General features: G+C 47.4%; 8 non-coding genes across 8 annotated transcripts; 5 read left to right on the forward strand and 3 right to left on the reverse strand.

The window, feature by feature from the left end:
- The first annotated feature begins 5,985 nt into the window (after positions 1-5,985).
- trnas-cga (transfer RNA serine (anticodon CGA)) lies at positions 5,986-6,067 on the forward strand. Its single transcript has one exon. It is a non-coding gene; the product is annotated as a tRNA-Ser (tRNA).
- Positions 6,068-6,797: 730 nt separating this feature from the next.
- Positions 6,798-6,939, forward strand: LOC148642752 (U4 spliceosomal RNA). The gene has a single exon (XR_015929445.1). It is a non-coding gene; the product is annotated as a U4 spliceosomal RNA (small nuclear RNA).
- A 6,807-nt stretch (positions 6,940-13,746) lies between these two features.
- On the forward strand, positions 13,747-13,817 carry trnag-gcc (transfer RNA glycine (anticodon GCC)). The gene has a single exon. It is a non-coding gene; the product is annotated as a tRNA-Gly (tRNA).
- Positions 13,818-16,013: 2,196 nt separating this feature from the next.
- trnag-gcc (transfer RNA glycine (anticodon GCC)) lies at positions 16,014-16,084 on the forward strand. The gene has a single exon. It is a non-coding gene; the product is annotated as a tRNA-Gly (tRNA).
- A 2,945-nt stretch (positions 16,085-19,029) lies between these two features.
- Positions 19,030-19,148, forward strand: LOC148642755 (5S ribosomal RNA). Its single transcript, XR_015929201.1, has one exon. It is a non-coding gene; the product is annotated as a 5S ribosomal RNA (ribosomal RNA).
- A 211-nt stretch (positions 19,149-19,359) lies between these two features.
- Positions 19,360-19,433, reverse strand: trnai-aau (transfer RNA isoleucine (anticodon AAU)). The gene has a single exon. It is a non-coding gene; the product is annotated as a tRNA-Ile (tRNA).
- A 557-nt stretch (positions 19,434-19,990) lies between these two features.
- trnag-gcc (transfer RNA glycine (anticodon GCC)) lies at positions 19,991-20,061 on the reverse strand. Its single transcript has one exon. It is a non-coding gene; the product is annotated as a tRNA-Gly (tRNA).
- A 214-nt stretch (positions 20,062-20,275) lies between these two features.
- Positions 20,276-20,357, reverse strand: trnas-aga (transfer RNA serine (anticodon AGA)). Its single transcript has one exon. It is a non-coding gene; the product is annotated as a tRNA-Ser (tRNA).
- Positions 20,358-23,069: the final 2,712 nt, after the last annotated feature.

Here is a 23,069-nt window from a genome sequence, read left to right on the forward strand (position 1 = left end):
GCGACACCATTTTTTCTTTTGTTTAATTTCTATACTTATTGATAGAATAAAAACGATATGTCATGTACTGTAAGGGAAATGTCTCTTTTCATGGGGAAAGCTAGCACCAGCAAATGTTGTGTTTAGAAGAAGTGATTTAACATGACACGTGACCTAATTTACCGGAGCAAAAGCTCACCCAGCAAGCCCTGCTTTACTTCTACAGGAGAGAAGTACTGTAGAGTCTGCAAGATGTTCAGCTGGGTAGCTACGTCAGCATGCCTCGGCTGCAAAGGAACAAGTAATAGGTTTATTGCATGCTGAAAAGAGAAGAACGGAAACACAGCGTTTCGACTGTGAGGTCTTCTCACACCTGAAGAAGTCTCACACCTGTAAAAGGCTCCATGGTTTTCTTTCTTCTCTTTTCAACATGGAATACACCTATTGTCTGCAAGATGTGACAATTTCATGGTGTTTTGGAAGAAAACCTTTTTTCTTTGAATTCAAAATCAATCGGAATTTCAGCACGACACATCAACACTTTTTCAATTTTAAGGAGATGATATTTTAAACCTGATAAAAATAGTAGGAAACACAAGTTTCTTGCTGTGAAAATTGCATGCAGAACAGAACTGGAGAGCAGCTGAATTTGTGCTCAGTAGGGTGGGGAGGACTCAGCATTGCTATTGTTCTAATTATTATGAACTGCAGGGGATCTGAATCAGAACATGTCAGTTAGTTTGATCATTGCGTCAATATGTAGGCCACGTTAATATAGAATTATTACTTTGTCTGTCTCTTCTTTGTATATAGCTGAATGTCCCTGACAATTTCATGTTGCCTGCGATGTGTCCCCTCTCCCCACAGCAGTGGCAGATGACCAGCCGTCGTCGCTCCCCCAACATCGTCGCGCTGGGCGTCTCCTCCTCCCCATCTGATTCCCCGTGCGCCCCTCCGTTGGTGCCCACCGGTCTCCTCGAATACGGCAACAGTGTGCTCAGCCAGAGCCAGGGCCTGCTCCAAGGGGACCAGTGCGGCCAGCATCACGTGGCACTGCACCTCAGTCGGCGCCGGGGCCAGGAACGCCTGGAGCGCTATTTCCCGGTGGGCCTCCTCCGGAAGAGTAGGGTAACCCTGGCGGGCTAAGTAGGCCACGTCTGCGGCTGTTACCTTCACTGTTACCTGGATACCTCTTTATCTAGAACTCACTCTTCCCCCTGCCTGTCTGGCTTCTTTTAATCCTTCTGTGCCCGGATTGCAGCGGGTAAGATATTTTTCCAAGAAAAAAAGAGAAATTAAAAAAAGAGAAATTTCACCAGAGCCCCTGCTCATGTCTAATTTTTAGTTTAGAAGGATTCAAGCAGGATTTTGGATGAAAGGCAGCGACCTTAATCAAGCCCAAATCATAATTGAACCCATTCAGAGCCTACATTACATTTTAGTGTTTCATTCTGAGCAGAATGCCCTCACACCTGAAGAAGGCTTGCGTTTTCTTCTCTTTTAAGCATGTGTACAATGCTGTAATACAATTTAAAATAATTAAAAGTTTAAAAAGTATCAACTAAACTCCATTAATATCGAGTGTCTTTTATACAGCTTTTATACAGCTTTTAAGTATAGATTACACTTTTCTAAAATGTATTTAAAAAATAAAAACGATTACTAATCTAATCTTTCCACGTTTGATCCCAAAATCCCAAGAAAAATTAATCTAAACTAGGAGAAAGCTATGCTGAAAGTTTATTAATATACTTAGAAGACAAAGATAACAATTTATGTTGCATTTGTCTGATTGTGAATCAAAAAATACATTTAATTAACTGCTCTCAGTGACAGCTGACAATCCTCCATACACTCAAGTGAAAAATTAGTAATGCCAATGTAAACGTGGTATTTACAATTTGTTGATAATAGAAATGTTAAGTTCTCTAAAGCTTTTTGAGGCAGCAAAAGATTTGAACACCCTATATTGTAATGAGCTGCTGAGCTGAGAATGGGTTATGTTCCTGCTGTCAGAGGGGGTGGAAAGTGCCCGCGGTTATTTAATTAGTATTACAATTCACACTGATTCCCTTGAAAAGGTATGGACATAAGAATATTCGTGCGTGGTCAAAAAATGGCATTAAGCACTTAAAATTAATATGGTTAATAAGAGTAAACTGGAACATGCTGTACAAGATCGGCTAAACTGGGATCTATCGCTTACGCCTGAAATTGGAGCTGCTGTCGCAGTGAATAGCGACTAATAAGTCTGTCTTTCTGTGGGGGGAAGGGAATCTGATCTGATCTGCAAACCTCCAACAGAGCTGTTCAACTGGTTTTTGTCGGGCACATCAAGTGTCAGGTGTAAGCGATAAATATATTTAGCTGAAAAGCTGTACAACGCAAGACATTTCAGTATTCTAGGTTTCGTGAAAAAGCACATTGTGCTGCTGTAATACAGTTTAAAATAATTAAAAGTCTAAACAGTATCAGCTTATGTATGGGTTGTATTTTAAAAAAAGTCAAAAACCGCACTCAAAATGCAATTTAGCGCTTTCTGGCAAGAGGAGACACCCAAATTAATAATGTAACATGCTACTGTTTGTGCATGGATATAGTTATAATGCTATTTCCTTAGACACGTGATTCCATGTTTTATTTTGAATCCCCGGCGGAACCGGGCATCCATAAGAATCAAGTACTGTAACAGGTTTATTCTATGCTGAAAAAAAAAGAAGAAAGAAAACACATTCCATAAGAATCAGCGCCTTTATATAGCGCCTTTAAAGGTGGCTTCTCAAAACGCTTTACAGGATAAAAACAACAATAACAACAACAACAACAACAATATTGTGTTTCATTGCACTTTGACAGATTGTCTTTAAATCAACTGTTGATTTAAAGTTTGACAGTAAATGTTTATATTGTAACGCATACAGCCTCCATTTCTTATTAAAAATGTAGCCTAAGAGGGGGGGTCTGCTCTCACAATCCTCCATATACTCAAGTGAAAAATTAATAATGCCAATGTAAACATCGTATTTACAATTTGTTGATAATAAAAATGTTAAGTTTTTTAAAGCTTTGTGATAGTTTACCCAGTTTACCCATTGTTATTAAAAATGACTTGGATTCGAACATGTTGTGATATTTAGAAATATAAAAGTCAATTAATTGTCAATTTCCATATTTATGTCTTTATTTAGCGGTTTCATTAGTGACAAAGGCTAAACTTTCTTGGAAAAATGTCTTTGCTGTCTTGCTGATACATTAAGCTTTCTAAACTCAGCCACAAAGTCATGTGACTGATTTTTCGCCCTGTTTCGTTGGTTAAACGCAATGATCACAAGCACCACCATGGTAACTGGGACATGTAGTTTTTAATTCAGATTGAATTATAACTGTACGTACTGTAGCGGCGAGGCTTATTAATAAGACAGAATTAAGTGTTGCTGTGCTTTCCCAAATGAGGCCCCATCTCCCTCTTCATCTCTGTGGTGCAGTCACAGAGAAGCTATTCATGCAGACTGATTTAAAGATGTTTTCTTTTGATAAGGTACAGCTCCCAAATGGGGATGCACTTAGCTAAGCCTGGCTATCATGATCAATGGTCATCCATTGGCGCCTAAAGGTCTGCAAGATTCCAAGAGAGAGCCTCATCCAAGTGGTCTACAACCCCAAGGTCAGCATCACCAGAGCACCGTCGCAAGCTGAACAGCAAAGCCTGGCATAGAGCCAGAGAGCGCGGATTAGACAGCAACAAGCCTGCAACTGCTTCTTTGTGCCCGCAGGAGATCTGAATCCCCAGAGATTGGATGAGTATTCAACTTCACTGCATGACAGCTCGAGAATTCAATTGTTATCCCAACCATTTGATATCAATTTAATTCCTAAGAGTTATGTACTTGTTTTGAGTATCTAGTGTAGAAGTTATAACCAAGTTCATTTACGAAACGGTCTAAATGAATGATATACTGAACGTATGTCCTCTTGATATATGTAACTCTTTGTAACTGACTGAATATATACCTTTTGTATTCTGATAACCCTCTCGATAAGATCTGTTAGGTTTACATGCATATTCTATGTATTAATAAATGTATCCTCATGTATTAGTACCTGTGTGTGTGCGTTGTTTGAGTTATATCGCAAGGTTGGATTCTAAAGCCATTAAAAGAATCATTTTGTGATTTACTGCTACAATGAATAATTGTCCCAGTAAATCCCAAATCCTACAGAACTAGTGCCTTCAGAGAGCACACTACAGATGTTACCTATTTATCGTTGAACAGGATGTATGTGATGTGGCGACTAGGTTCAATTTTGTATCCTCTTTAAAAGATTAAGGACTGGGGTGAGTGTGATTTACCACCCTTTCAGCTAAGAACCCGACGTGCGGACCGTTTAAGCTGCATAGACTCGGTCGTTTAACTCTTCTCCATTAGCAGGGTTAAGGTTAAAGAAAAAAACATTGCTGACTTCTTTTTTTTTTTTGCCAGCCGCGAGCGCAGATTAGCAAGATTTGTATTTCATGTTTTGCAAGTTGCATCCATTTTAAGAAAAACAAGTCGCGTTAAAGACAGGAAATGAATGCTTGCATTTAATTAAGTCTAGCCGTAGGCGGTTGTCCATAATGACCAGTTCTGTTCGAGAAGAACAAAAAAGGCACAGCTGGGATTCAGAGCCAGGGTCTCCTGTTTACTAGGCAGGCGCTTTAAGCAACTAAGCCACGGCGCCCCAGGAGCGCTGTCCTTTTGCAGCCACTTGGAAACACCACTCAGACACATCTGCATTCGGTGTGTGCTCCGCCGGCTCGCTGAGCAAGTTGCCACCTTTACATACAATAGCAACATCAACACCAAGAGAAAGGGTGACAAATGGCTTTTATCTGGAACTTTTCATGTCCAAGGAGCTCAATGTGCTTTCTGTGTACAACAGGGCCACTGATCTCCACACTGGCCACTGAACCACAGCAGTGGCTTGCTGGCTTGACATCTCCCAAGGAAAATGTTGAAATCGCATGTGGAACAGGAAAATGACCCTCGAGTACGAGGGAAAAAAAAGAAAAAGATCATCTGGAGCGCGCCAACCCATGTCCGGACGGCCCACTTTTGTCGACGAGGTGGCCGAGTGGTTAAGGCGATGGACTGCTAATCCATTGTGCTCTGCACGCATGGGTTCAAATCCCATCCCAGCTCCAACGAAGCCCCTTTGGGTGTTATGTCATCAAAAAGTAGAACAGCGAATCTCCCTTTGATCAAAAGCGCAACAGAACTGTTTTCCGTGGAGCAGGTTTCAGACCCGTAGACCTGTTTTATTTGTAGGGCAGGGCACATTCCCAAATGCGAATCTCCTGTTTTAGAAATGCTTTGGGCGGCGTGAAGTGAAAATAAGAAATGGGCTCCAGGTGCACATGGAAGCAATCAAGTGTTTCATCCGAGCTGTTTCAAAGACTGCCCAAGAGCTTTCCTTTCACAGAGGCGCAACGATTAATGATGGGGGTGCACCCTTCAATGCGCCTAACGACTCTAGGGAGTGATTGAGACGATTCGTAGCGTGTGCTCATTTCCCTCTATTCCCCGTGTTGCAGTGGTAGGATGACGTAAATTACTGCTTCGACACGTAATGGCATTATAATCAAGTGCAGGAGCTGAGGGCTTTTGTTTTGTTTCGTTTTCCATGGCGTTCGTAAGCGCGCAAATCAAAGGAAATTCCTGCGTCTAATAGGAATGTAAATGCTTTTGAAAGTGCAGTGTGGTGCAGCTTGTAAAATCCTTGTCCACATTTGTGGTTTGTTGATGTTTTTTCTGTCTGCCAAAGTTGCATTTTGACATCCGGACGGGGAGACTTTAGCATTTGAACGTGAAGCCAGCCTTAAACCCTCTGAGGCGTGTCTGTCTGCCGGCACGTATTTTGTGAAAGGTATTTTGTTTTTTTAACGGAGAGCGACTTTGAAAAAGTTTCCGCAGCCACCTCGCACTCCGTGTTAGATTATAGGAGGAATGCGGCGGCGGCGAGCTCGCTGTAGTCGTGGCCGAGTGGTTAAGGCGATGGACTCGAAATCCGTTGGGGACTCCCTGCGCAGGTTCGAATCCTGCCGACTACGGCGTCTGCCGCATGTCGCCTTGTGCCTGCGCGACAAAGGCGAAGGGCCGCTTCTCCTTTCCTGGTACTATAGAAATGCTAAATCGCTTGGCCCCGCTGCCATGGAAATCAATTCTTCAGATAACCACACATTTTGCGTTCGCACCTCTGGTGCTCTACTTATGCCTTTGAAAACCTAATGAATAAAGCTGAAAGAACCGACATGATATGTAGGTGCTCGTAAAGCACGCAGTAAAGAACTGTTAACAGCAAGGGTTTCAGTGGGTTAACTGAGGAGAAGGCGTGATCGCTAATTGTTGACTTTTTATTTGGTGTTAGAAACACTCTTACTGTGCATGACGTGCAACAAATGTAGCCACAGAAATTGCATCACGCTTTCATGACGTTAGGATTTGTTTGTGCAACATCCGAGAAGAGTACTTGTGGCTTGAATGTGAACTGTACGTGCCCGCCCCCTTTCCTCTGTAGTGCATGAGTTCCTCCCGGCATGCCCTTCGTCATTGTTCTGTCATCTTGTATTTAAAGGGTTGTATTTCTGCTGCTGAAAATAAGCAACGGTTTTCTCACAACGCCCTTTGTTCCCGACGGAGCCCTTGTCTGTCATGAAATTCTTCAAAACCTCAAGCTAGAAGAAGAAGAAGACGACAAATATGAAGCGTTACAGCAACGACATGCCATGAGACGATCGATAACGATTTCCATAGGATCCCCGCGGTTGCCTGGCAACCGTCAGCTTTGCGCAGTGGCAGTATCGTAGCCTGTGAGGTTTAGCCGAGGCGCGATTCTTGCTAGTTGAAAACTTTTCCCAATACCCCGCTTCCACCGGTTTGCAATACAATCGGCGAAAGCAATTTTTGACAGTCTCGTCAGAGACTGAGCAAGGTGTTTAAAGACAGATTTTGTCATGGTGACATCATGGTAGAAAAAAACGAGCTTGTTACGTCTCAACAGAAACGCTCTTTAGCTCTTTCAGCGTTATGCAGAGAACAGCGTCTGTCGAGATCACTTTTGAGTCAGTGCGAAACGCCGTGTGCTGTCAGTTTGATTTCATATTGCTCGTAGCGGCCCCCGGCTTATGTCTGTCAAACGTTAGGTTGCGCTTCTTCATGCTGCATCGTCGGCATGAGTGGAGCTTTTTAAACGTCTGTACTTACTGCGCCCCCTAAGAAATCGTTTGTCCCCGTTCAAAAGAGATTGTGCGATGTCCTGCAGCGTTCGCAAAGCAAACCTTTGACAGTTTGAAAAGAGTGTTTCGGCTCGGGAAACATCATGACCAGTGTCCTGCATGTTTTCTGTGTATAGCTGTCTTTTAAAGCATACAGAATTCATTCGAAATCATTGATTTCTCCAATTAACAAGGGTCCCTCTTTTAACCTGCGAGAAGCATTCTTTCAATGTAACAGATTTACTCCGGGGAAAGGATTCAGAGTCCGAAGTGCGGACTGATGGCGCACAGAGGGTCCATATACTGTGGATCCCTCAGTGATCTTCCGCGTATTCAAACCGCCAGCGTGTGACTCCCCTGTCCCCGTGACCTCATTGCTCTGCTCTGTCCTCTGTGCAGCCGAGCCCGACTCACGGTTTAAGTGAAAAAAAATATGCCCTCAACGTGAGATTTACTCTGGAGCGAGGATAGATGTTACCTTTTTATCATTGAACAGGATGTATGTGATGTGGTGACTAGGTTCAATTTTGTATCCTCTTTAAAAGATAAAGGACTGGGTTGAGCGTGATTTACCAACCTTTCAGCAAAGTACCCGACGTGCGCACCGTTTAAGCTGCCTAGACTCGGCCGTTTAACTCTTCTCCATTAGCAGGGTTAAGGTTAAAGAAAAAAAAACATTGCTGACTTCTTTTTTTTTTGCCAGCCGCTAGCGCTGATTAGCAAGGTTTGTATTTCATGTTTTGCAAGTTGCATCCATTTTATGAAAAAAAAGTCGCGTTAAAGACAGGAAATGAATACTTGCATTTAATTAAGTCTAGCCGTAGGCGGTTGTCCATAATGACCCGTTCTGTTCGAGAAGACGGAACAAAAAAGGCACCACTGGGATTCAGACCCAGGGTCTCCTGTTTACTAGACAAGTGCTTTAACCAACTAAGCCACGGCACCCTGGGAGCACTGTCCTTTTGCAGCCACTTGGACACACCACTCAGACACATCTGCATTCGGTGTGTGCTCCGCCTGCTCGCGGAGCAAGTTGCCACCTTTACATACAATAGCAACATCGACACCAAGAGAAAGGATGACAAATGGCTTTTATCTGGAACTTTTCATGTCCAAGGAGCTCAATGTGCTTTCTGTGTACAACAGGGCCACTGAACTGCACACTGGCCACTGAACCACAGCAGTGGCTTGCTGGCTTGACATCTCCCAAGGAAAATGTTGAAATCGCATGTGGAACAGGAAAATGACCCTCGAGTACGAGGGAAAAAAAAGAAAAAGATCATCTGGAGTGCACCAAGCCATGTCCGGACAACCTAGCTTCCTCGACGAGGTGGCCGAGTGGTTAAGGAGATGGACTGCTGATCCATTGTGCTCTGCACGCATTGGTTCGAATCCCTTTCTTGTCGCTCTCCATGTTTGACGTTGGCCATCCTGTTGTTTGCTCCGGTTCTAGAGCCGTACATTTTCTAGCGGTGGCTGAACATGGTATAATAGGCTAACGTTGGTATCGAGCAGTGACAGTATTTACGTGCCGCTGCTTCCAAGTGGCTCTGGGTTGAGACCGCGTTTTCACTTACTTGCAACGCAAACGGAGAAAGCGATTTTTGACAGTCTCTCGAGAGACTGCGCTAGGTGTTTAGGGATAGACTTTGTCAGTTCCCCCTGGGATGATGGCCTCTCAAATAGTTTGTGATTCCCCTAGACGTTTATACAGTAGAAGCCTGCTTCGTGGCTTAAATCCAAGCTAAGGAAACGAGTTAGAGGTCTGATGCAGAACTGCGAATTCGATGAACGGGAACACTACAGTACATTGCACTGTATGTGTGAGGAAAGCTGCCCCCTTCAGTCCCTTGTCGACCGAACAGAGGACTGTAAAGGATACTGCCAAGAAACTTAAGGATGCTGGTTGGAATCCAGCTCCAAAGAAGCCCCTTTGGGTGTTATGTCATCAAAAAGTAAGAACAGCGAATCTCCCTTTGATCAAAAGTGCAACAGAGCTGTTTTCCGTGGAGCAGGTTTCAGACCCGTAGACCTGTTTTATTTGTAGGGCAGGGCGCATTCCCAAACGCGAATCTCCTGTTTTAGAAGTGCTTTGGGCGGTGTAGCGGCGATGCTTATTAATAAGAAAGAATTAAGTGTTTCTGAGCTTTCCCAAATTAGGCCTTATCTCTCTGTTCATCTCTGTGGTGCAGCCACAGAGAAACTATTCATGCAGGCTGATTTAAGGTTTCCCTTGATAAGGGACAGCTCCCAAAGGGGGATGCACTTAGCTAAGCCTGGCTATCATGATCAATGGTCATCCATTGGTGCCTATCTGTCTAGGGAGTGCCAGATGGACATCTGGACTGCATTCCTAAGTGTCAGGAGTAAGTGACTCATATCTCACCTTGATCAACCAATCAGGGACTGGTAGGGCCGAGTAACCCACGTGGGACTCTGATGCCCATGGAACTTTCAGCCAATCAACGAGCTGAAGTTCCTCCAGGTAAAAACAGGCAACACAGAGAGCCTGAGAGATTCAGTGGGAATTCAGTAGAGAATTCTGTGGAGTTTTCTAAAGGGAATTCAAAGGAGAATTCCAGGGCAGGACAGCCCAGGAGCAGAAGGCTCTCAAGGGCAGGACATTCTCACAGCGCGCCTCCTGACCATCCTGAGACTCAGCCCGGACAACCACGGAACGGCCAGTGTGTCCGAGTGCCAGAACTTTCCTTTGTTCTAAGGGTCTAGAGCGGAGGTTGCCAGAGAATAACCAGAGGATCCACCCGAGGTTAGCACCAGCAGCAGGCCTCGAGAACAGGTCGGAACTGTGGACAGTTGAATCACTATTCAAAACTAGCTCTTCATCAGGAACGAACCGGTCTTCTTCTTGACTTGCTGGGACCCACAGTCATCTTTTCTCCTGTGCACAAACTTTGCTAGTTAAAGCCAACACTAACTAGCCGGTCAGTGAGCATCAGCAGCGCACCGTCGCAACCCGCACAGCACAGCCTGGCACCTAGACAGAGAGCGTGGATTGGACAACAACAAGCCTGCAACTGTTTCTTTGTGCCCGCAGGAGATCTGAATCCCCAGAGATTGGATGAGTATTCAACTTCACTGCATTACTGCTCGAGAATTCAATTGTTATCCCAACCAGTTGATATCAATTTAATTCCTAAGAGTTATGTACTTGTTTTCAGTATCTAATGTAGAAGTTATAACCAGGTTCATTTATGAAATGGTCTAAATGAATGATATACTGAACGTATGTCCTCTTGATATGTGTAACACTTTGTAACTGACTGAATATATACCTTTTGTATTCTGATAACCCTCTCGATAAGATCTGTTCGTTTTACATGCATATTCTATGTATTGTAACGCCCTCGCCTGGTGGTGAGGAGGAAGCGCCCCCAGGCACTCGTAGTACCGCTGGGCATGCTGGGAGTGGTAGCCGGAGTGCGGCCTAAGCGAGAGAAGCTCGCCCCACACCCAAAGTCTGTCAAGGCCCTGTGCATCCTGTGGGAGGCCTTGGAGGTAAAGGACGGGGTGCTGTGCCGGGGGTGGCGGGTACCCTCCAGTGGCGAGGTACGGTGGCAGCTGATGTTGCCTTGGTCGCTCCGCGGGGCGGTGCTCCGAGCAGTGCATGGCCAGCCGGGCGTGGGGCACTTCGGCGGTAAAAATACCCTGCAGCGCCTCCGAGGCCATTTTTATTGGGGTCTTTGCCACCGGGACGTGGAGCGGTACTGCCGAACGTGTGCAGTGTGCGTGGCGCAGAAGGGTCCCCCCGAGCGGTCTCGGGCCCCCCTCCAACAACACCAGGCGGGGGCTCCTATGGAGCGGGTGTGGGTGGACGTTTTGGGCCCGTTTCCGCGCACCGAGGCCGGGAACCTCTACGTCTTGGTGGCCATGGATTATTTTATGAAGTGGCTGGAGGCCTTCGCCCTACCGGACTAGAGTGCCCCCATGGTGGCCGATGCACTGCTGGAGGGGATGTTTGCCAGGCTGGGGGTGCCGGAGGAGTTACATAGTGACCAGGGGCGTAACGTCGAGTCCCAGGTCTTCGCCAGAGTGTGCCAGCGCCTGGGGATCACAAGACGCGGACCACACCGCTGCATCCCCAGAGCAACGGGTTGGTGGAGCGGTTTAATCGTACCCTCACCACCCAGCTGGCCACCCTGGTGTCCCGGCACCAACGGGACTGGGACCGCCACCTCCCCTTTGCGCTCTGGGCGTATCGGACCGCGGTCCAGGAATCCACCGGGTGCACCCCGGCCTCGCTCATGCTGGGCCGGGAAATGTGAACCCCGGTGGACCTGGTCTCCGGCCCGCTGCCCGGAGACGGGTCGGCACCGCTGGCTGGACCGGACTACGAGTGGGACCTGCGGCAGCGGATGCAGCAGGTGCACAGCTTTGCACGGACCCACTTGACACAGGCGGGGGTCCGGTAGAAGCGGCACTACGACCTGCGCTGCAGGGGGCCTGCCTTCCAGCCCGGGGACTCGGTTTGGGTGTACAACCCGTGCCGCCGCAAATGCCTCAGCCCTAAGCTGGCGCCATCATGGGAGGGGCCCGCTGAGGTACTCTGGGTGGTGGGCGAGGTCTGCTACCATGTCCGGTTGCAAACACGGGGGAGAGTGGTGGTCCTGCACCGAGACCGCCTGGCCCCCTACCGACCCGGGAGGAGGAGCCGTGTGGGGAGGCTCTAGAGGACCAGCCGGGGCTGGAGCCGGCCGATAGTGGGGCATCCGTGGGTCGCCAGCCGTCACCGTGGCGCAGCGGCTGCTCACGCAGGGTTCCACAGCAGTTAGCCGAGTACGAGTACAGCCTGAGGGGGGTTTTCGACGTCGGCGAGACGCCAGACGCTTCAGGTTTTTAAGGAGTAAGAGTGCAGGGGGTCTAAACCTGCAATCCAGTGTGTTGAAGTATTTCACAACACTACCCCTAGCACATCTGGAAATAAATCCTCATAATGATTATTGCCCTGGGCATGTACCAAAAAATCACTGAGCATATATATATATATATCACTGTGTTGAAGCTAGAGACACAGAATAAGTGCAAACACATCCTAAATACAGTGTTCCTGCACCTGTGACCTCATCCAGAATGTATCATTTTTTGAAAGGGATTGCTGTCAGAATGCACAACTGAATCCCAAACAGAATCTCTAGTCAAATATGATCATTTGTGAAACAGGCAAATGAGTCTCTCAGGTGCCCATTGCTCATTTTCAGACACAATTATGCAATACTTTCACATGCAATACACATGAACATGCAATACTTTTCAGCTGCATTTTGACATCCGGACGGGGAGACTTTATCATTTGAACGTGAAGCCAGCCTTAAACCCTCTGAGGCGTGTCTGTCTGCCGGCACGTATTTTGTCAAAGGTATTTATTTTTTTTAACGGAGAGCGACTTTGAAAAGGTTTCCGCAGCCACGTCGCACGCCGTGTTAGATTAAAGGAGGAATGCGGCGATGGCGAACTCGCTGTAGTCGTGGCCGAGTGGTTAAGGCGATGGACTCTAAATCCATTGGGGACTCCCTGCGCAGGTTCGAATCCTGCCGACTACGGCATCTGCCGCACGTCTCCTTGTGCCTGCGCGGCAAAGGCGAAGTGCTGCTTCTCCTTTCCTGGTACTATAAAAACGCTGAATTGCTTGGCCCCGCTGCCATGGAAATGAGTTCTTCAGATAACCACACATCTTGCGTTCGCACCTCTGGTGTTCTACTTATGCCTTTGAAAACGTAAAGAATAAAACTGAAAGAACCGACACAATATGTAGGTGCTCGTAAAGCACGCATTAAAGAACTGTTAACAGCAAGGGTTTCAGTGGGTTAACTGAGGAGAAGGCGTGATCGCTAATTGTTGACTTTTTATTTGGTGTTAGAAACACTCTTACTGTGCATGACGTGCAACAAATGTAGCCACAGAAATTGCATCACGCTTTCATGTATGCTATTGCAGACACCAACGTTGCCTAGATATAAAACCGAAATAGCCGTGGGTTTGCTTGCTGGTCTGAAGGATCTCTCTTCGAATCTCTATCATTTGTCAATTGAAGTAAAAGGTGCTGCAATCTGATACGTTCAGAATCAAACCCGCAGCTGTTGTTCGACTTTATTTCTTGACTAATTACAACTGAGTGTCGCATGAGCAGTTACGTAAACTTGTCTGATATATTTGAACACAAATGCCGTTCTTCAATTAAAACTAACAGTACATTGTCAGGGACATTCAGTTCTATACAAACAAGAGACAGACGAGAATATTTAGTATATAATAGACAGAAAGAGGTTCGAATCCTGCCGACTACGTTGTCCACCTCCTGTCTTTGTGTTTCGGCGCAAGCAAAGAAGCGCGCCTGTTTGGTGTTCCTGGTGGTTTTAAAACGCCCAATCGCTTGTACCCGCTGCCTTGGAAATAAGTTCTTCAGCGTCCGCGAATGGCATTTTGCAGCTGGAAGCAGATGTCGACGCGTTTTGCACAGAGCACCAAAAAAGCGTCTTTTTTGAAGGCCCAGGCACTGAGCATTGGTGGTTCAGTGGTAGAATTCTCGCCTGCCACGCGGGAGGCTCGGGTTCGATTCCCGGCCAATGCAGTGGCTTTTGCAGCGAGCGTCTCCATCACTTGCATCCCCTTGCAACTCGCAACTGAAAACCCACTGAAGCTAAGCAGGTGTGAGCCAGGTCAGTACCCGGATGAGGGTGAGCTACAGGGAAAAACAAACCTTCCAGCTGGAAGCGGTGTTAATGGTGCCGGCGGGGGGGCGCTCACCCCGAGGTCTGTGTGGGTCCCAATGCCCCAGTATAGTGACGGAGATGCTGTGTTGTAAAAGGGCGCTGTCTTTTGGATGAGATGTAAAACCGAGGTCACAGCGCTCTGTGGTCATTCAAAATGACCACCAAAACCTTTGACAAAAGCTCTTGGTAATTGATGGTCTTCAATAATGCTTCTCCTTTAGGTACATTTTAAATCAGCTGAAAAATGCTGTGAAATGGGGGGGCACTTCAGGCCAGTGTAGGATTTGGGTTACAAGAACCATGAAATTGCGCGAGAAAGCCCGTACACTGAATTACACGGCTTTCTATTCAAAGGAGGACAAAAGAAATTCCCTGAGTTCGATTTCTTGCAGCACAGAGAGGAGCACTGTTATGAGGCTGGTTAGCTCAGTTGGTTAGAGCGTGGTGCTAATAACGCCAAGGTCATGGGTTTGAGCCTCGTACGGGCCAGGTCCTTTTCTCCTCTCTTACCGAAGCTGTTAGGTTCCTTTCCGTGGTGAGAGGGGTTGTCATGCAACGCTGCCACATAGTGCCGACAGACAAGAGTGTTGCAGGAGAAGAGAAAAGTGTTTGAAGATTTAAGAGTGTCTTAGGTGGAGCCAAAATCAAGTGTCACAAATGCAAGTGGGAGGATTTCCAATGTTTAATATGGTAAAAATAAGCGGAAGTTATCTGCCGGTCCGGCACAGTCTGCCATGCTTTTGTCATATACTGTAAAGTGGTGTCGAACTGGGTGTCGAACTGGAGCCTCACCATTTGCATATGTGAGGCTCCAGTTATACATCGAGTGTCACATTAAATGACGAAAATGAAGAGTTAAAGCAGCTGGAGAGGTTTTCTTACAACTTTTGAGCTGACAGTTTTGGAAAATGTTTCCTTCACGCTGCACTGTACAACATAGGCAGCCAAGAGTCTCCAAAACAATACAGAATTGACAGATAGGAGAAAATTCCCACTCGTCCTGAAGTTCCCAAAATCCAGCACTGAGCGTAAACAAAGTGTCTAAGTAGCGTGGGAATGCTAACCCTAACCCTAGCTGGAGTTTGAGCAATCCAGCACTGAGCGTAAAAAGATGAGTCAAAGTAACGTCTAATCGGATTAGTTTCCTTAGAGCTGGTTCTGAGTTTGCTCAAGAGTTTACCTTTCACAGATGCGCAAAGAAGAATGTTGGGGGTGCACGCTTCAAGGTGCCTTACAGCTGTAGGGAGTGATTCGAGACGATTCGTGGCGTGTGCTCGTTCCCATATACCGTACGCCCCGGGGTGCAGTGCTAGGATGACGTACAATACCGCTTGGGCTCGTAACGGCGTTATATGCAAGTGCGGGACGTGAGGGTTTTCGTTTGTTCGTTTTGTTTTGCTCTGCTTTGCTTTGTTTTGCTTTCCATCGCGTTGGTAAGAGCGTAAATAAAAAGGCGATTCCTGCGTCTACCACTAATGTAAGAGCTATTTCAAGTGCGACGTGGTGCGGCTTTTCAAATGCTTGTGGGCATTTCTCTGTTGTTGATTCTTTTTTTGTGTGTAACAAAGTGGCATTTTCATGTCCGGACGGGGAGACTTTATCATTCCGACATGAAGCCACCCTTAAGTCCTCTGAGGCGTGTCTGTCTGCAAGGCTTGTATTTTGGAAATGTTTTTTTGAAAGGGAGAACGACTTTGAAATAGGCTTCCGCCGGCGCCTCGCGATCCAGGTAAGATTGTAGCAAGAACGCAGCGGCGGTGGGGCTTGCTGTAGTCGTGGCTGAGTGGTTAAGGCGATGGACCAGAAATCCATTGGGGTCTCCCAGCACAGGTTCCAATCCTGCCGACTACGTTGTCCGCCTTCAGTCGGTGTGTTTCGGCAGAAGCAAAGAAGCGCGCCTCTTTGCTGTTCCTGGTGGTTTTAAAACGCCCAATCGCTTGTACCCGCTGCCTTGGAAATAAGTTCTTCAGTGTCCGCGAATGGCATTTTGCAGATGTCGACGCGTTTTGCACAGAGCACCAAAAAAGCGTCTTTTTTGAAGGCCCAGGCACTGAGCATTGGTGGTTCAGTGGTAGAATTCTCGCCTGCCACGCGGGAGGCTCGGGTTCGATTCCCGGCCAATACAGCGGCTTTTGCAGCGAGCGGCTCCATCACTTGCATCCCCTTGGAACTCGCAACTGAAAACCCACTGAAGCTAAGCAGGTGTGAGCCAGGTCAGTACCCGGATAAGGGTGAGCTACAGGGAAAAACAAAGCTTCCAGCTGGAAGCGGTGTTAATGGTGCCGGCGGGGGGGCATTCACCCTGAGGTCTGTGCGGGTCCCAATGCCCCAGTATAGTGACAGAGAAATAAACTTGTTTGGGCACCCCCAATTAACTTCTGGGGCAGGAAAAGCACACTTTTCAAAACTTGTTTTTCAGCTCGAAATAAACGTGTTTTTTCAAACCTTGGAATCCCAATGTAACTGCCTGGCTCATTAGAGCCCACTGAGTCAGCCCTTAACCCCACTGTGCAGAAGTTGTCAAAACGGGTTTTTCAGCAGAAATAAACACGTTTGGGCAACTTTGGTCACCCCCATTTAACTTCTGGGGCAGGAAAAGCACACTTTTCAAAACGTGTTTTTCAGCTCGCTGTGACCTCTGTTTTACATTTCATCCTAAAGACAGCGCCCTTTTGCAACACAGCGTCTCTGTCACTATCATAAGTGACTGCCATCATAAGAATATGAGTCCAGTATTTTAGAATATAGTCAGAATGACTTCTAACCTTACCTGTGGTGTCTTTAATCCCTATTGCTCAATGCATGGTGTACGTACTGCATAGATGTGTCTTGAGAATGAGGAATGGGCCCCTGAGACGGTCATTTACCTGTTTCACAAATGATCGTATTTTACTAGAGATTCTGTTTGGGATTCAGATGTGCATTCGGACAGCAATCCCTTTCAAGAAATGATACGTTCTGGATGGGGTCAAAGGTGCTGGAACACTGTATTTAGGATGTGTTTGCAGTGATTGTGTGTCTCCTGCTTCAACGCAGTGATATATAGATGTGCTCCTGTAATTTATTGGTACAAGCCCAGGGCAGTAAGCAGTCTGAGGATTTATTTCCAGACGGCATAGAGCAGTGAAGCAGTGAAGTAGTGCAACACACTGGTTCATTATATTATTAGAATCTATTCTACTTAAATTATTACATTATACACAATTTGAGTTCATTTTAAAAAGTAAAAGGTAATGAAAGGAATGCATTTTCATAAGAAAGATAATACCGATATGCATGTGATAATCTTCCTTATATCATGTAGTGTGTCATTTGGACACTTTATGGGCTTGAAATACAAAGAAAATCATGTTCTATGGTACAAGATAAATACAAAACGTAAGCTTTTATTTTAATTAGATTTGTTTATAAAGCATAAGCAATCATTTATTACATTAATATATGTGAAAATGACATTTTAGCATCATAATATTACATAAAGGTCTCTAGCTTCAACACAGTGATATATATATATGCTCAGTGATTTATTGGTACATGCCCAGGTCAATAATCAGAATGAGGATTTATTTCCAGACGGGCTACAGGTAGTGTTGTGAAATACTTCAACACACTGGATAAAAACCAAAGAAATGAAGATATGTAGCAATCACATTGTAACAGGGGTGACAGTGACAGTGACTTAATGCTTATACTAGTGGACTTTTGGTACCTTTAGGGTACGGAGCGAGCCGCAGGGAAGGCTCGCTCCGTGCGCACACGTCCTTTCGATGCCAGTCCAACAAGTGCTCCGCATTAGCTGCGTCGGGGCTCCGGCGTGTCGCACCTCACCTCACCTCGCACTGCCCCCTCCTTGAATGTCTGCCGCTGGGCATGCCCTGCTCTCCTCCGCCTTATCTTATCGCGTGTGAGCACCGACAATGGCCACAATGCCGGGGAATGGCACCTGTAAAGTGTTAATTGGGGCACAGGAACAGCCCGTCTCGTCTCGGGGGGGGCAGCTTCAGAGACAATACAGCAAACACAGCGGGGCGGGGGAAGAAGACGACACCACACATGCGGGTACATTCAGCTCCGGCGGGAACGAGACATTTGTCGGTCTTTTCAAGTGCCAAGAGCCGAGCAATCCTTCACTTGTATCGTTTCTCCCCGGTGACTAGATCTGGCCCTGCGACTCTCGACTGGGCTCACCCCCGGGGCAGCCCAGCAGGTGTGAGCCTGGCCGGCACCCGGATGGGAGATTCCACCCCGGAAAAGCTCCGGTTGCTGCTGCTCCTGCAAGAGGTGTGACTGGGACCAGTAGGGAGCGTTCACCCTGCGGGCTGTGTGGCTCTCTTACGCCCCAGCCTCCTGATGGCGACACTCTGCTGCACAAACAGGCGCCGTCCTTCGGGGGAGGCGTCAAACCGAGGTCCCGACCCTCCTTGGTCATTAGGAAACCCCAGGGTGTCTCTCAAAAAGAGACGCCGGGGGTGTCCCTCTGGTGTTAGTGCTCCCCTTTACCCATCAGTCGGGGTCTCCTCCTAATCCCCGTCTCACCTGTAACAATCAATGACGAGGCCCCCCTGTCCGTGAGATTTAGTACTCGCGCAAGAGACCGGGGGAAGAGCGCGAACGCGGTCCCCCGCCCCCCACAAAGTGCGCGCTCCGGGTTCCCTCTCGGGGCCCTGCAACACAGCGGAAGGGCAGCGAGAAGGAGCCTCTTGCTCTGACGGCGCAAGGCCACAAGAGGGCGGAGGCGCCGCGCGCCCGGCCGACGTGTTGGACCGGTGCGCTTTACGTGCTGAAATAAACACGCGAAAGCCCCGAAATGTTTCCAGAGTGCTGTGCACTGGAGGTTTTTGTCTGGTGAAGACTTGCCTGGTGCTCCTCCGTGCAGATTGTTTGTCCTCCTCCAGTGCGGGACGAGCCAACACAAGGGAGCGCATTCGCCAACATCCAGGCACGCAATGCGATTTGGAAAGCAGCTCCTTTCCAAAGAGTTGCACACGAACGATCCTTCAGTCCCGCTCGGGGGGCACGGAGCCCCCGCCACACACAGCTTCAAGTAGCGAGTCAGGCGCCGGGGCTTTCGCTTACGGCCACACCACCCTGAACAAGCCTGATCTCGTCTGATCTCGGAAGCTAAGCAGGGTCGGGCCTGGTTAGTACTTGGATGGGAGTCCGCCTGGGAATACCAGGTGCTGTAAGCTTTTGCTCTCCCGGCCAGCAGGGGTCGCCGTTGGTGCCGTAGGCTTTGGGAGGAAAACCTGCAGGATGGAAAGGTGATCTATAGCCTCATCTCTAGAGATGTTTTGTTGCTGTGGCATGTGTGTGACCCATATTAAAAAAAAAAAACCAGTCTGTAAAACGAATATCGAAGCTGCCTCTAAATCTGCAAATGAAGATGAGTTGATAATCTTCTGGCCCGTACGGGGCTTGAACCCGTGACCATGGCGTTATTAGCACCACGCTCTAACCAACTGAGCTAACCGGCCTCACGACAATACTCCTCTCTGTGCTGCAAAAAATCAAACTCAGGGAATTTCTTTTGCCCTCCTTTGAATAGAAAGCCGTGTAATTCAGTGTACGGGCTTTCTCGTGCAGTTTCATGGTTCTTGTAACCCAAATCCTGCATTGGCCTGAAGTGCCCCCCCATTTCACAGCATTTTTCAGCTGATTTAAAATGTACCTAAAGGAGAAGCATTATTGAAGACCATCAATTACCAAGAGCTTTTGTCAAAGGTTTTGGTGGTCATTTTGAATGACCACAGAGCGCTGTGACCTCGGTTTTACATCTCATCCAAAAGTCAGCGCCCTTTTACAACACAGCATCTCCGTCACTATACTGGGGCATTGGGACCCGCACAGACCTCAGGGTGAGCGCCCCCCCGCCGGCACCATTAACACCGCTTCCAGCTGGAAGCTTTGTTTTTCCCTGTAGCTCACCCTCATCCGGGTACTGACCTGGCTCACACCTGCTTAGCTTCAGTGGGTTTTCAGTTGCGAGTTGCAAGGGGATGCAAGTGATGGAGCCGCTTGCTGCAAAAGCCACTGCATTGGCCGGGAATCGAACCCGAGCCTCCCGCGTGGCAGGCGAGAATTCTACCACTGAACCACCAATGCTCAGTGCCTGGGCCTTCAAAAAAAGACGCTTTTTTGGTGCTCTGTGCAAACCGCGTCGACATCTGCTTCCAGCTGCAAAATGCCATTCACGGACGCTGAAGAACTTATTTCCAAGGCAGCGGGTACAAGCGATTGGGCGTTTTAAAACCACCAGGAACAGCAAAGAGGCGCGCTTCTTTGCTTGCGCCGAAACACACCGACTGGAGGCGGACAACGTAGTCGGCAGAATTCGAACCTGCGCGGGGAGACCCCAATGGATTTCTAGTCCATCGCCTTAACCACTCGGCCACGACTACACCAAGCCTCACCGCCCCTGCGTTCTTGCTACAATCTTACCTGGATCAAGAGGCGCCGGCGGAAGCCTATTTCAAAGTCGTTCTCCGTTTCAAAAAAACATTTCCAAAATACAAGCCTTGCAGACAGACACGCCTCAGAGGACTTAAGGGTGGCTTCATGTCGGAATGATAAAGTCTCCCCGTCCGGACATGAAAATGCCACTTTGTTACACACAAAAAAAGAATCAACAACAGAGAAATGCCCACAAGCATTTGAAAAGCCGCACCACGTCGCACTTGAAATAGCTCTTACATTAGTGGTAGACGCAGGAATCGCCTTTTTATTTACGCTCTTACCAACGCGATGGAAAGCAAAACAAAGCAAAGCAGAGCAAAACAAAACGAACAAACGAAAACCCTCACGTCCCACACTTGCATATAAGGCCATTACGTGCCCAAGCGGTATTGTATGTCATCCTAGCACTGCAGCCCGGGGCGTACGGTATATGGGAACGAGCACACGCCACGAATCGTCTCGAATCACTCCCTACAGCTGTAAGGCGCCTTGAAGCGTGCACCCCCAACATTCTTCTTTGCGCATCTGTGAAAGGTAAACTCTTGAGCAAACTCTGAACCAGCTCTAAGGAAACTAATCCGATTAGACGTTACTTTGACTCATCTTTTTACGCTCGGTGCTGGATTGCTCAAACTCCAGCTAGGTTTAGGGTTAGCATTCCCACGCTACTTAGACACTTTGTTTACGCTCAGTGCTGGATTTTGGGAACTTCAGGACGAGTGGGAATTTTCTCCTAACTGTCCATTCTGTTTTGTTTTGGAGACTCTTGGCTGCCTGTGTTGTTCAGTGCAGCCAGCGTGAAGGAAACATTTTCCAAAACTGTGTCAGCTCAAAAGTTGTAAGAAAACCTCTCCAGCTGCTTTAACTCTCTTCATTATTGTCATTTAATGTGACACTCGATGTATAACTGGAGCCTCACATATGCAAATGGTGAGGCTCCAGTTCGACACCCAGTTCGACACCACTTTACAGTATATGACAAAAGCATGGCAGACTGTGCCGGACCGGCAGATAACTTCCGCTTATTTTTACCATATTAAACATTGGAAATCCAACCACTTGCATTTGTGACACTTGATTTTGGCTCCACCTAAGACACTCTTAAAACTTCAAACACTTTTCTCTTCTCCCGCAACACTCTTGTCTGTCGGCACTATGTGGCAGCGTTGCATGACAACCCATCTCATCACGGAAAGGCACCTAACAGCTTTGGTAAGAGAGTAGAATTACCTGAAGAACTGCTTTCCATGGAAGCAGGACCAAGCGATGTAGCATTTTTATAGTACCAGGAAAGGAGAAGCAGCACTTCGCCTTTGCCGCACAGGCACAAGGCGACATGTGGCAGACGCCATAGTCGGCAGGATTCGAACCTGAGCGGGGAGTCCCCATAGGATTTCAAGTCCATCACCTTAACTACTCGACCACGACTACAGCGAGCTCACCGCCACCGCATTCCTCCTATAATCTAACACGGAGTGCGAGGTGGCTGCGGAAACTTTTTTAAAGTCGCTCTCCGTTAAAAACAAAATACCTTTCGCAAGATACATGCCGGCAGACAGACACGCCTCAGAGGGTTTAAGGCTGGCTTCACGTTCAAATGATAAAGTCCCCCAGTCCGGATGTCAAAATGCAACTTTGGCAGACAGAAAAAACATCAACAAACCACAAATGTGGACAAGGATTTTACAAGCTGCATCACACTGCACTTTCCAAAGCATTTACATTCCTGTTAGACGCAGGAATTGCCTTTGATTTGCGCGCTTACGAACGCCATGGAAAACGAAACAAAACTAAAGCCCTCAGCTCCTACACTTGATTATAATGCCGTTACGTGTCGAAGCAGGAATTTACGTCATCCTACCACTGCAACACGGGGAATAGAGGGAAATGAGCACACGCTACGTACGTCTCAATCACGCCCTAGAGTCATAAGGCGCATTGAAGGGTGCACCCCCATCATTAATCGTTGCGCCTCTGTGAAAGGAAAGCTCTTGAGCAGTCTTTGAAACAGCTCGGATGAAACACTTGATTGCTTCCATGTGCATCTGGAGCCCATTTCTTATTTTCACTTCACGCCGCCCAAAGCATTTCTAAAACATGAGATTCGCGTTTGGGAATGCGCCCTGCCCTACGAATAAAACAGGTCTACGGGTCTGAAACCTCCTCCACGGAAAACAGTTCTGTTGCGCTTTTGATTAAAGGGAGATTCGCTGTTCTTACTTTTTGATGACATAACACCCAAAGGGGCTTCTTTGGAGCTGGATTCCAACCAGCATCCTAAAGTTTCTTGGCGGTATCCTTCACAGTCCTCTGTTCGGTCGACAAGGGACAGAAGGGGGCAGCTTTCCTAACACACACAGTGCAATGTACTGTAGTGTTCCCGTTCATTGAATTCGCAGTTCTGCATCAGACCTCTAACTCGTTTCCTTAGCTTGGATTTAAGCCATGAAGCAGGCTTCTAGTGTATAAACGTCTAGAGGAATCACAAACTAATTGAGAGGCCATCATCCCAGGGGGAACTGACAAAGTCTATCCCTAAACACCTAGCGCAGTCTCTCGAGAGACTGTCAAAAATCGCTTTCTCCGTTTGCGTTGCAAGTAAGTGAAAACACAGTCTCAAACCAGAGCCACTTGGGAGCAGCGGCACGTAAATACTG

Source organism: Lepisosteus platostomus, chromosome 22 (assembly GCF_059453375.1).
Source record: "Lepisosteus platostomus isolate fLepPlt1 chromosome 22, fLepPlt1.hap1, whole genome shotgun sequence".
Classification (NCBI taxonomy): domain Eukaryota; kingdom Metazoa; phylum Chordata; class Actinopteri; order Semionotiformes; family Lepisosteidae; genus Lepisosteus; species Lepisosteus platostomus.